General features: G+C 44.0%; 1 long non-coding RNA gene across 1 annotated transcript; it reads right to left on the bottom strand.

Moving 5' to 3' along the window:
• Positions 1 to 10,249: 10,249 nt before the first annotated feature.
• Positions 10,250 to 12,452, bottom strand: LOC142790463 (uncharacterized). The gene is made up of 3 exons (XR_012889530.1): positions 12,167 to 12,452; positions 10,772 to 10,857; positions 10,250 to 10,407 (listed from the first exon to the last, which is right to left on the bottom strand). It is a non-coding gene; the product is annotated as an uncharacterized LOC142790463 (long non-coding RNA).
• Between the last annotated feature and the right edge of the window lie 2,308 nt (positions 12,453 to 14,760).

Genomic DNA, 14,760 nt, shown 5'->3' with positions numbered 1-14,760 from the left:
GAGAGACAGGAGCATTCGGCTTTTAGTTAACGCGCAGGCTGCGATCACCATTAGCAACCATTGGCATGTACATTGAGCACTATCTGACAAGAAAGGGTTGCTACGTTATACTCGCTGGGTGTAACCTCCTTAGCTTTAGAAAGGTTTAGCGAGCGTTGAGCCGCAGTGCCATGAACACAATGAACTTGTATATACCATGAATGAACTCGAGGTGGTTAAAAATGGGAAGTAGATACGAAGCGCAAGCCGTAAGAAAGTAAAAGCCGAATTCTCCGCCTCTCATTTCCCATTAGCAGCCATTGGTATGTACATTGAGCACTATCTGACTGAAAAAGTTTGCTATGTCATACTCGCTGGGCGTAACCTCCTTGGTTTTCGATAGGTTTAGCGAGCGTTCAGCCGCAGTGCCATGAATACAGTGAACTAGTATATACCATGAACTCGAGGTGTTTAAAGGTGGGAAGTGGACCCGAAGCGCAAGTCATAAGAAAGTGTGCGTGTGCCACCTCTCGCTTAGTCCTTGGAATGTCCGGTGGATGGCAGTGCTTCTATATGGGGAATATATGATGAAAAGATGCGAGATGGTGGTACTTGGACTGTTGAATAGATGGACGAACGGAGACATAGACAGATGCATGGAAGGACGCATGAACGGACGCAGGGGCGGCTGCATGGACAAACGCAGGGACGGACGCACAAACAGACGCACGAACAGACGCACGCACGGACGGGCTGATGGACGTATGGACGGTCACACTGACGGACGCATGGACGGACGGAAGCAAGAACGAATGGACGGACGAATTCTTCGCCCCACTCTCCATCATTCACTCCGTGGATATGCTGCCATTTTTTCCTCGTTCCTTGACTGAGAACACGATATGCACCACTGGAAACCCAGTAGAAACTGTGGTAGACAGAGCGTCTTTTCCTACCAAGACAGCACCGCCCCATTTTCGCGACGTAAGTCCAGTGAAATTTGTCTATACTAGCAGGTATTATTTAAGAGGACGAAATCCATCGGCGCCATTAGATGGCTATTCTGACAACACAAATAACTCCCCACCGTAATACTGTTACTATAAACAGCTTGAAGAGACTATTATTATTATTATTATTATTATTATTATTATTATTATTATTATTATTATGACCTCATATGAATGGCGCTCACCCACAAAAGGGGATGGGCCAAGAACCGGGCGGCCGGATGCTTAAGTACTGAAACTAAAACGAATCTTAAAAGTTAGTTTAGATGAAGCTGAGAATAAGTGAAAATGATTACGGAGTAAGCGCTCAAACCTTCTCTGTTTCCTGATTGAAATAACTACGAACCACTGAATAGGAATCTGAATAAGTGAGAATAGACTAACATGGTAATCTTTCTGCTGCATTGATGTAGTCAAAATCATTAGAGTGTACATCCCTGTGGCAGTGCAGTGCCGCCAAGTGATAAAAGTATTTTAACATTTACTACTGCTTCTAATTTCTGCAATGGCCCCGGGCTTCTGAAAATCTTTTTCTCTGCGAAGAATGACGATGACGGAATAAAAAAATGTTCAATTGTTTCAATTTTGTTGCGAAAATCCACAATGGGGACGCCTTGACTTCAGCTTTGTTTAAGTAATGATTTAGTTGTGGAACTGCACAGCGCAATCTGGTATAAGTGACTTGTAGTTTATGCACTGATAATTTTCCTATTTCACATTGCAAACAGGCTTTTCTGAACCTTAACGCTGCCACGTAGGCCGTATCTGGCAAAATTGGGATGGCCCGTTGGTCCACTCGTGGATACTGCCGCTAAAGAGTCCGCCCTTTAGTTCGAATATAACCCACGGTGGCCTGGTACCCATAGAAAATGCAGTTTTTGTACTAAGATATGCATGTAGCAGCTCAAATGTTAGATTATGATGCCAGCATCTCATCCCGTTCAGTGAAACGATACACGCGTGCTATGCTATGCATCGGCCCCCAGTTCAATGAACGAGACGCGCAGTACGACCATTCCCCGCATCTGTCCATTTTGAATTATGAGCTGTTTGACATTATATCTTCTTTCTTGTTCTTCCGGTATGTATTTTCTTTCGATGCTTAGTATGTATCTTCTTGCCTCCACTCCTGCATGGCCCGTGAAAAGCCTGCAGTATGTTCAAATAATTAAAAAGTCTGCCGAAAATTCATTATTTTTTTTATTATTTTTTCCGTGGCCATTCTCACTCAAGTGAACGTGACATCTCGACATCACCTAGATTGTTTTCCATTTGCGTATGCTGTATCTAACGATATTAAACGTCAAATTCAATCTTTCTTTTTACCTTTTTCTAATATGTTTGCTTTATAACGTATCGCCGACGATTTACGTTTCTCTGCAGTTAGTCCTTGGTTGTTTGTAACCGACCTTATCTTCTTTTTTTTTTTGCGAGCACCTGACGAATTTGAAACAAACGCGTTTCAATCAGGCGTCCTTTTGAACCTTCGTGCGCATGCGTGAAATTTACGCAGCGTTTGAGTGCAGTGCTCTCGCCGGTTTTTCATTGCAAAGAAAATGATGGAGCGGCTGGAGCAGCGCTATACTGCTTCAAATATTGCCAGAAACTGGGCGACAGCCGAGTGAAAACCATTCGGAAGATGAAGACGGCTTTCGGTGACGACGCTATGATCCGCACACAGATTAAGGAGCGGTATCCAGCGGTTGAAAGATGGCCGCACATCGGCGAAGAGCGAGGCACGCTGCGGTTGGCAATCAACATGCCCAAATGACCAGGTCATTGCCGAATTAAGTGAACGCTGTGGTCAAGTGGGACCATCGTGTGACTATCCGGGAAATTGCGGGAGAGGTTGGCATCAGCACTTTCTCTGCACTTTTCATTATGACCGAAGATTTGGCCACGAAGAGAAGTTGCGGTGCAATTTGTGCCGAAACTATAGTGCACATGTACTCACGGTGGAGCGAAAGCAAGTTCGTGTTAAAATCTCAGAGGACATGCTGGATTTCTCAAGCCGTGGCCCTAACTTCATGAACAACACTATCACGGGTGACGAGACTTTAGCGTACGGGTACGAGCAGAAAACCAAATCCCAGTCGTCACAGAGGAAGCATTCCACGTCACCAAGACCGAAGAAGGCCCGCCACAGTGCGCAACATCGTCGAAGTGGTGCTGAGTGCTTTCATTGTCTCCCGCGGTGTGGTACACCACGAGTACGCACCACAGGGTCCAATAATCACCAAAAAGTACTACAGGGATGTCCTCCGTCGCCTGTATACATGATGCTGTGCGGTACGAGGGACCTGACTCGTGGCCAACAGGAAACGGGCGCACCTATCACGACTAGGCTCGTGCACATTCTTCAAACTTGGTTCAGACGTTTTTGGCAAAAAGTCACACTCCCGTATAGTTCAACAGGCTTCTTACTCTCCTGATATGGCCCCCTGTGACTTCTGGCTGTTTCCTTAACTGGAGATAACACTGAAAGAAGAGCGACTTCAGGCAAGGGTGGACATTATGGCTGCAGCGATAGCTGACTAAACTCCATTCTGAAAGATAAGTTGTAACTCTTATATTGCAGTCTCGCGTTGACATTGTGTGATTTTTCGATCGCTTTATTCTGATTGCACCAGCGTGGTCTCATGCTCCTGGGGCATTTGCCAAGCAATTCTGTACGCTTGGAGCACCGGTGGACGTGGACAAGTTTGTTAAGCGAGTGAATTAACTGGAAAAATCATGTTCCATAACGGGAGCGTTGTTAGAAGTGGATTGACACCGAACACTAAAATATGACTTTCACAGCCACCTGCTCGAAAAAAAAAACTAGACTAAATCAGCTTTTTTTTTGTTTGTTCTTTCAGAACAAACTTTCGGCTCAAACGGACGTATACGTTGGGGTCGATGGTCAGCACTGGGGAAACGGTGAATTGGTGAGCTGCGAACTTCAATGCGCTTTCGCGTTTTTTTCTTCTTTTCTTTCGCACAATATATATGATGCTGGTGCTGAATGTAAATGTGCACTTGTTTTTGTACTTTTTGTGACAAAAAAAAACAACTTCAACAAATTTCAAATTCAACCAAACGTACTATATTGAGCTTCTGTGCCTAGCAGGACACAAATATCGTTAACTTTTCATCCTATATCAGCCAAGGTACCATGCTGCTTATCCACGAGAACAAGAGGAAGAAGAGTTGTCCATGGAACGAGCGTGTGCTCGACATGCTACAGATATGCTATATCTCATACGTGCACAGTCTTGCTTGCGTTACATCAATCGATGACAGCTTGCGACAGTCCAAGCCCCTAAAATGATCAGCCCTTAACATGCATGGTCCATTATGCATTTGCCGAAGACGAATCTAAAGCTAAAACCAAGCATTCCTTTTTCTTTTAGTTCGACTGTATTGATGCGGTACCTGCCACATGGTGACCTCAAGTGACGACGTAATCATACCACAATGATTTACTGCACATATCTTCGTGTTTACGCTGACGGTCACTTTTCATATTTCATTAGACGTTTGTCCTTAGAAGATCGCCCTAATTTTCTACCGGCGCAAAGCCCTTTCTCACAACCTGAGAAAATATGAGAAGGTGAATTGGGATACAATTTCTTTTTACAGCTTGAGATCGCTTGTCAAGCCCGTGTAAATGCGTATAGATTGAACAGGTCGAAGATATATGTCAGTCGCATCACAAACAACTGAAGTGTTAGGTTCGTATCTTGTGCTGAACGTGTCGTTTAGTCGTTGTCCTCGTTGTCTTGTGAGACCACACTTATGTAGGTCAAAGCGGCAGGTGGCTCAAGATGGGACGTTCAGAGCACAACTACAGTGTACAGTGCAAATTACAGGTCATCTGCATGTTCATTACCGAGATTGCGCACGCACTTCTCAGTTGAGTAATGCTGCGCAGGTGCGGTGACAAAAATACCGCGGAAAACGGTGGAGGCAGAAAAAAAATCGCGAGCTTAAAAGACAGCTACACCAAAATTTCTCCCATGCCCCGTCCAGATAAGGGGTTGAGTTTTCTATTGGGACTGGGCAGGCTCATTGAGAGGACCATTTTAAACGATAGCGTTAAAGAGCTTGTTTCATAGAAATTCCGGCGTCGGTGTCGTCGATGTCGTTGGTAGAGAGCGAAAAATGATACTATGCGTGACAGAAAAATTGCTAATGAAAAACCCCGAGTCAGAGGGGGGTCCGAGTGAGGATCGAACCCGGGTCATTTGAGCAACAAGCGGATGCTCAACCACACGGCCACCCGCATGCTTGAGAACACAATGAAAATGACTTCCTCTGCTTGGAAATGCAGTGCACGCAACTTCCGTACTTTACAAACACACGCTTACGGTATACATGCTTCACAATACAACATAAAATATTGCAGTAATAATGCTTGGTGCAAGTGCCCATTGCCAACATGTGATTATCATAATGAGTTCGTGGCTTAAAGCCGGTCACCCACTACAAAAACACACACGCTGCTGCGCCTATTCCGTGAAAGCCACGTAGCGGGTGCACAGCAAGTTAGAAAAGGTTTCATGCACTAAGTGTTAGAGGAGGAGGAGGAATAAATGAGGAAGGACAGGGAGGTTAGCCGGTTCTTAAAGTACACACTAGGAATAGGATATCACTATATCGCGTTCAACTCCGTCCTAAAGGCGGAGCTTTAGGGTCCCCCCTTTTTTTTTCGGGAATGGGGGAGGGGGGTGCACTTGCTGAAATCCTGTACTATTTGAGAAAAGCACCTATTTAATTATTCATATTTTGTTAATACGTGCCTGGTGCTCGAAAATTGTGATTACCTGCTTGCTATGCGCTTCGAATGTCTCTCTGTCACAGTTAACTAATTTCATTGTTTTTGTTGCCTCTTGCTTACTTGCTGAGCTCTAGAACGATTTGGATTGATTAGAAGTAACATCTTCCTAATGCATGACGGAACCTCTCGTGGGAAATAGATAGAGAGAGAGAGAGAGAAATAAACGTTCCTCGAGAAATAGCCAGTTAGTAAAGGAGGGAGGGCTCCTTATTCCAAGGACCTATGGCTTGGACTTCCTGCCGGGCCCGCACGACAAGTTAATGTTGGTCGACTATAGCTAAGTCCGGCTTCTTTTCTTCTCTGTATGTGATTCGTGAAGGGAAAAGAAGAGAAAAGTGAGCCTCGTTACTGTCTGCATCAGAGTGCGACACCTCAACAGTAGCTCACTCGGGATGGGGGTGAGGAGGGATTAAAGAGATGTGAGTAAATGTTATATATAGAGGGAAGAAGGAGAGAGCGAGGCGCAGAGACAGCGAGCGAATGAAGTAAAGAGGAGATAGGAAAGATGGACACGGTCGCAGGAGTCCGAGGGCGGGGCACCACTCGGCGAGAGCTCTTGTCGGTTTCAGGAGTTGGCGTAGGGGGAGTCCAGTCGGCCAGAGCTGCGCTTTCGTTGGAGATCGCGGGGGCACAACCGGTCGGCACGAAATCCAGCGAGCGAGTCCGCCTTGGAGATCGCAGCCTTCCACACTTCACTGAGGTGGTTTTGGAAGGCATCTGTAGCTGCTCCTTGAATAGGGATGGGTTGCTTCCTGTGCATTGCATTACAAGGTGCGCTCACAGTAAAAATTTTTACACCCAGAAGGGTGTAAATGAGCTTGTCCCGTGGACGACACCCTAAGGGTGTTAATTCAGCACCTTCCAAAAAGGGTGCTTTACCATGCACCTTTAGAATAGGGTGTACATGTAAAAAACTGTAGGGTGTTAAAAAAACACCCTTAAGGAAGGGTGCCTTCGATGTCCATCACTTTTTTAGCACCCTCTGAGGAGGGTGCGAGAAGGGTGCACAAGGGTGTTGAGTGCCCATGGCAGGGGTGGCGAATACTGCCACCAATAGATATCAGCATGCACTGATTAAACACTACTTGAAGAAAGTGGTCCTGATTATTGATGGTGCACCACCTGTCGAGCTCCATTCATTGCGTGTGGGCAAAAATATAAACGCGTACAATCGTGTATGAACTTGTGCTGGATCTATATATACTTCACAGTATATGCATAATGCGCGTTACAGAAAATGAAGCCTTGCTGCCCTTGCATATTGCGTTTATTTAATAGGCAAATAAAACAAACTTTTCTTCTGCCACACAACTTTTTCACCAGATATACGTTCATGTATACGTACACTACACATGCAACACCTCAAATGTTTATCATATTTTTTCAGTTTCACTTTATTGACAATTCTTTGCAACATACAATTACACTGGTTTCAGCTTAGTATACTGCTTCAAGTACAAAGAGACTACAAATGAAATACACGCTAATATATCCCTATAATTCTTTCAAGTATCTACAATCCCAGTGGTTTCCAGTTTAATACTCCTTCGTGTACACAATCGGTTAATAGGAATGAAATACAGGCAAATATATACTTATGATTCTTTCAAATATATACAATCACCATGATTTCACTATATACGCCTTCATGTACACAATCGTTCCCAAGAAGTGATGCACACAAAAATATATATGGATAGTGTTTTCAAATGTATACAATCACAGTGGTTTAAGCTTTGTATTCCTGCATGTATAACAATTGGTTATGAGAAATGATGTAGATGCAAACATATACGGGTTTTCGCACATATAACTTTAGCGAATACTTAAGAAACCAATACAATGATCAGAAACACAATATGCTGAAAACGAACACAAAACTGAGTCAGGACACACAAAAAACAAAAGAGGTAATGCATAATTATGGCTAATGACACAGCTGGGTCACTTTATGCCAAATGCCCCAGCCATTTTGGCAACCATCTCAAATGTATTAAAAAAACTCGTGCTGCATTGAAAATAGTGAACTTCTGGAATATTTAGGAGAGGAAAAATATTTGGTCACGTGGCTGCCTTCTGAACTTTCTGGAATGCCATCTAGGTGTTGTATGTGAAAAATTTTATTTTAAAAGCACCGCTCCTTCTTTCCATACGAAACTCGGTCTACGTGTTATGTAACTAGAGCTTAATTTGGGAGAGTTGGTTCATCGTGGTTGTGTGCTAGTCACAGCACGACAACTTTAGGAAGAGACAGAAAGGACAGGAAAGAGCACAGACTGTCAACTGAATTTAATGAATGTGCTACGAGCGCTTTTATACAGAGTACAAGAACCGTGTTCATGCGCGACGACACGTGTGAGCACTACAAAACAATTTTAACTGTGAAAAGAATACTCCCTCTCGGAAAGGATAAGTGAACGTGTAGTGATGCACTGATCATTGGTTTACCTGATAAAAAATATTTCTACAAACGTTAAATTGGCATTGAGTAAACCTATTCTCGTGACGAATGGGGCAAGATTGACTATTCCTGTTGCTGTTTAGTACACACACTTTTGAAAGCTTGCAAGGGGTGGAAAACAACACGCTAATATCATATCTGCTGGCTATTTTACTAGTTGTGAGACACGTGATGTGGTATAACATGCAAAGATTTTGGTCATTGTTTTTTGTTGGTCCTGTCTTCTTTAACTTTACCTTCTGCAGGAGGGTTTTGCAAACGGGTGTGAACATTCTGTTGGGATACCCAGCATCTTTTAGTCTTTTAATCTGGTTTTTAAGCCTGACCTCACCCTTGTGCTAACATGACTTCTGAAGGGTGGCCTGAATGCATGTATCAATTCCTCTTTCTATTAATTTTGAATGCCCACTATCAAAAGGCAGAACATTCTTAGCACTCCTGGGCTGATAGCACCAGCCAATACCCCAACAGCATCATCACACTTGTTTGCGAAACCCTCCTGCAGAAAGTAAAGTTAAAGGAAACAGGACCAAAAGAAAAAGAGAATGACCAATCACCTTTGCATGTCACATGGTACTACGTACATAAGGTGTCTCACAATTTTAGGAAAAGAGCCAGCAGATATGACATTGTTGTTTTCCACCCCTTGCAAGCTTTCAAAAGTGCATGTACTTACAGCAACAGGAATAGTCAATCTTGCATCATTCGTCACTAGAATAGGTTTACTGAATGCCAATCTAATGTGTATGAGATACCGCTAACACGTGGAAAAGTAAACATAGGACAAACTGGGCAATGCTTCAATGATCAAGCAAGACAGCATGCTTCAAATGTTAAGAAGGGCTATAGTAGTCTCATGGCCGGACACCGTAAAGAATGCAAGTGTAGTCCTAGGTTTCATAAAACACGGTTTTTGAAAAAAAAGCAAGTAGAAAAATGAGAGATTTTAGAACTCTTTATCAGGAAGGCCAAGGATCAATGCATCAGTACACCTTCACTTATCTTTTCCGAAAAAGAGTATTCTTTTCTCGGTTAAAATTATTTTGTCATGGTCACACATGTGTTGTTGCAGATGAGCCCTGGTCTTGTGCTCAGTATAAAAACGCTCCTAGCACCTTCAATAAAATTCAGTTGATAGTGCTCTTTCCTGTCCTTTTTGCGATAAGATTTTTATTACAGAAAAGAATTTCATTTTCTTACAGTTTAGGTATAATGATGAGTTTTCATTGTATCACAACATGGAGCAAATTGCATCTCAATACGGACAAAAATCACGATTTTGTGAAATTCGTGATATTTTCTCGTATATTTCAGCAGCTTGAGAGGTATAAAGATATTTTTTCCTCAGAATATACCTTCTGTGGAGTAAGTATTCACTGCTCAGATATTCATACAAAGTGCAATATTGCAATACAAAATGCAAACATAACACATTTTGGCTTTATTCTTGGAAGCGAATGTGGCAAAAAAATTGCACTATTATTATTGAGCTTCAAATACCTTACAGGAGCACATTTACTTAACAGGTAGACCGAATTTGCTTTAGAAAAAATAAGCGGTAGTTTTAAAACAAAATTTTTCACAAACAGCACACAGACGGCATTATGCCAGGAAGTTGTAAGCCAGCCACATGAACAAAACTTTTTTTCTCGCTGAAGTATTCTAGCAGTTCACCGTTTTCAACGCAGTAAGTCAGCACATTTTTTTTTTCAAATACAATTCAGATGGTCGCCAAAGTGGCTGGGACGTTTGGCATGGAATGGTCCAGCTATATTTAAGCAAAATAACTTACACAAATAACAATATTTGTTCATCTACCATGACCACACTAGAAAAAGTTGTTCAGGCATTGTGACACTAAAATTTTCAGTGCCACACTGCCTGAACAACTTCTTTGATAAACTCCAAACTCACGCCGAGAAAAAGCCGCTCAATCACGGTGGTTGTTAAAGGCCTTGCGGCCGTAGACAATATTGAAAATTAAAAAAAATCAACTCATCAGTGCTGTCACTCCTTCCTTCTTCATCATTACTGACACGGAAGATTTTTCGGTTATCCATGTGGAGGTTCAGGAAGTAGGCTTGCTCTAGGCTGGGTCCAGGGTAGACTACGCAGGACGTCAGCGGCACCCTCTCATCCTGTAATAAGAGCAAATATGACTTATCATAAAAAAATTTTCGTGCTGTTCTGGCAGCACCATATATAAAAAATGTGTAGTGTGTATCCTTCGAAATGGCGTGTAATTGACATTACACTGAACTCGAAGCATACAACCCATACATTCCAATAATTTCGTATGATAAAAATAAGAGTTTTCAAGCATACAGCGAATTCCCGAAATGAGGTGAAGTGTAAGACTACAGCTCAAAAATGGCACCTACGAAAGCCTGAACTCACTTAAGAATCAAATTCCTTCTAGAGTAGTGAGGCAGTGTGAAAAACAATTCTTAAAGTACAACATTTAGAACATGTAGCATTAATCAAAACGCACAAGAAACTTACCTCTTCATGTACAAACAGTAAAGACATCTCTGCTTTCTCTTTTACATGAGAACAAATGATCTTGGGCGTGGCACTAGCGAAGAGGTCTACAAAAAAAAGTAAAAGACTTACTTAAATCACGCCTCTAACAATCTGAGGAATTGTTACAAGTGACCAATCAGTGCAATTCTGACTGCCTCTATAAGGGCATCAAAAATTAACAATTTTCTCGTTCTTTCTACTCTCACAAGACGCTCCGTCAATGGAATCTAATCCAAATTTGACGCTGTGCTTCCTATTTGCCTGCTTTCTAGACGTAGGGCTGCGAACATGTGTTTTGTGCACCTAATCTAGCACAGAAATTCGTCATCTATAATTCAATCATCTTATATAATTCATTGTAATTTGATAAAAGATGTGATAGCTCGTCCAGTTTTTAAAGAGTTGCGGGCCTGCAATAGGCACTGCCTTGCACGTATGAAAGTACTTCTTTAAAAAAAAATTCAAAGCTTGCTTTCAGAAAAAGCGTCTGGCATATTTCGACAACCAAGCCCATCCTCTGATGGCAATCAGGGGCACGCTATTAGCGATTATTGACCACGAGATTTACAAACGTAACCCGTGCCTAAATACTCAGTTAAACACGATCACGCAAGTAAGAGCGCTCGAACGACACCAACGCGCGCGGACGCCGACTACGTTGCAGCAGCCATGACTTATGCTAGAGCAACCGCACATAGCTCCAACAGTCACGTATACTCTCTCGATTCTGTTATAACGCCGAACATTATCGCAGATGAAAGCGAAGCACGAAAACAGCAAACAGAAACGAGGAAAAACAACGCACGGCGATGGCCACAACAACGCGAAGTCTGCTAGATCTTTCCCTGTTGCTGCTGGCACTTGTCCTAAATAGCTTAAAAGACCGAGGCGCACGTGCTGGGAGCATCGCGGCATATCAGCACCTCCAACTATACCGTCTTTAAGCAAAAAAAAAAAGCCATTTCGTACAGTGCGCCTCTGTACATAATTTTTGCTTTTTCTTTCTTTTTTTGCGTTTACACCTACAGAAGCACGTTGCACATTTGAGTATTAATAGAAATGTTATTACGATGTAGCCCAAAGCACATCTTAAAACAATATCAATCACTTTGTGCAGTGTAGAGACAATGTGCGATCAGCAACTAATCCCGCCCTTGTTAAGTGATCACATCACTCATTGTATGAGTGATGCAGGCACTTACACAACATCGCGCATAGCAGTGTGAACTCGTTAAGTCCCACGTTTAATCGGGCATCTGCAACATGCCCGCGAACGCATGCTGTTGTAAATGGCTGGCAGCCTACTTCGGCAGAGCTGCTGCAGGCGCCCAGCTAGCGCTGTATGATTACTACCTACGAAAACAGTACACTCACCGTTAACAGGCCCACGTTGTCCGTGTCCGCCACTCCATGAATATTCCTTAATCCGAGCGTCACTTCGAACACGGTGTCATGCGTGACCACCTTTGAATATGCGCCTGTTCGCTAGAACACACACAGCGACCAAGACCCCCGACCAACGCAACGCATTTGAAAGACTGATGAGACAGAAAGGGCAACACTGAGAGAGAGAAGGAGAAGGCACTGGCGGCGGCGTGGCGGCGCCGCAGCTGTCGACGCAGGTGTTCGGTGACGCAACTCTTCGCTTATCTACGCCGCCGTTGACGCTGGCCGGGTGGAGCGGGGGGGGGGGGAGGAGCGGCAAACCCGCCAAGACGGCGCCGAAAGGCAAACGCTATGGCGCATACGGCGGACGGCCGTTCAACGCGGAATGACTCCTTGTAAACGGCCACTCTCCTTCCAGCCAGTCGCACAGCGACGCAGGTTATTTACCAGCCTCGGGTTCTTTGAGTATTTTGACGGAATGCGATTGCAGTGGGCGAAAAATAGTGAAGCAAAACTTGCGCAAAACAAAGTGCACCATGGAATGACCAAAAACAATAATTATTTCGTCCTCGGTGGCATTAGCGGGAGAGCATCGCTACACCTTATTCCAGAGAAATTTCTTTTTGCATTGTCTGTGTCCGGCGATTCCGCGTATGGTGCCGCAAACACTGAATGCGTAGTCGAAGCTGGAACAAATTAATCCACTGTAGCGGATGTTTAGAAGGCTTGTCATGCACCACGAAACGTGCCGAGGTCGTTATAACAAACTTTTTGCTGACCACATGATCTGCACATAATTCCATATGGTTGCCCAATGAGCTAGCTAAGCACCTGTAGCAAACGCAGTGCACGTTCTTGTTAAACGTTGTTAATATAAACGATGGTTGTGCATAAGTGCAGTGACAGCTTTCCGTGTGAATTGGTCATAAGCCACGTTTTCGAGCGTAGAAGCGCCTCAACGGAGCTAATCAGTTACCACAGCAAGTTCGTAAGCAATGATGAGGCACGAAAATGTGCAGCTGTTTTCCATGTACTGAATAGTTAGTGTACAGTGCCTTGACCACCGCCATTTCTTAAGCCACCTCTCATATAGACTCCCAGTCTGAACAGGTGTGGGACCTTAAACACTAAGAAGCAGTGCCCCCCCCCCCGCACACACACACGAAATTTGAGGGCGCACGGGCTGATGCACACGCATACTTATTCACAGGCGCACACACATACACGTATACACACATACGGCAACACACACACGCGACCGTAAACGCACGCATGCATGGGCGTACACATGTGCACAGGCACGCTTAACACAAGCACGGACTCGCACATACACGCGCACGCACACATGCACGTGTGTACACACAATCGCGCTTACACGCGAACACATGCGCAGGCTCACGCACACACACCCATACTCGGGCTAACATCATGTTCCTGTGTATAATCCACAGCAAACATGTAGCTTATAACCAACGCTAAGGTGAGCTTTCGTAACGTGGATTGCAGTTAATTGCCATTACAGATGAAACGCGATTTGCTTCTGCTGGCGTTCTGCGGTATTCGGAGAGCACCTTCACACATTCTAAGTCTAGGCCGTCATTTAACGCAAGGTCCACATATTCGTGCAGTAGCTACGCTGCTCGGCCACCAATTCGAAGGTCGTGGGTTCGATTCCGGCCGTGGCAGTCGAATTCAGATGGAAGCGAAAAGGTAGAAGCCTGTGCACTGCGCGATATCAGCGCCCATTAAAGAACACCAAATGGTCAAAATCTCTAGAGCTTTCCACTACGACGACCCTCATAATCATATCAAGGTTTTGAGACGTAAAATACCAAATAATATAATTATGTGTTCTTCTTATGCTGCATATTCCATCTGATGAATCGTCACCTACACCCTTCTCAGGCCCAAAAGCACCCTTAGAGCCTATTTTAGGGTGCTATCGAGGCAAGCACCCAAACAAATGGGTGCTTTTTTTTCAATCGACCATTTATGGGTGTTAAAGGGTGTTGCAAAGGGTGCTTTCTCGTAAAAGCACCCTTTTTACACCCTTTTGAGTGTAAAAATTTTTTCTGTGATGGAGTGTCTTCCACATTGCGGTGTGGGCAGATGTAGCCGTATAACGTTGGTTCTATGTGCTGAAATAGGATGCCGTGAGCGAATGCATTGCTTCGAAATTGCCTGTTGTCCATACGTTCATCTGTTGTGAGTTTGGGGTGTACTTGAAAAAAATTAATAAAAACATGATCCACCTGAGTTTCGGCCGAACCACCCGAGTGGATAGGGGCTGAACATCCCGGGCTCGTCATCACTACCATCATCATCGCTATCATCATCAATTTACTGTAGAAGGACCACTCCAGGACCATCGACCAAGGAGAGGTCATAAAGCTCTGAACGTCTCTGATACTTCAGGCACGACGCCTCCTAATTCCTCAGGGAGAGTTTTTCCATCAAGTTCTTCGAGAGTGGGCGTTGCACATTCGCTCTCTCTTTCTGACCGTATACAGGACTCGATCACGCAATTACTCATTTAAAAATAATGAATGCCTCCCTTCGTTAACGCTCAGTCTCAAAGACGG

Source organism: Rhipicephalus microplus, unplaced genomic scaffold, assembly GCF_043290135.1.
Source record: "Rhipicephalus microplus isolate Deutch F79 unplaced genomic scaffold, USDA_Rmic scaffold_108, whole genome shotgun sequence".
In the NCBI taxonomy this organism is placed as follows: Eukaryota; Metazoa; Arthropoda; class Arachnida; order Ixodida; family Ixodidae; genus Rhipicephalus; species Rhipicephalus microplus.
The sequence above is the reverse complement of the archived record's forward strand: the minus strand, read 5'-3'. Positions and strand labels throughout refer to the sequence as shown.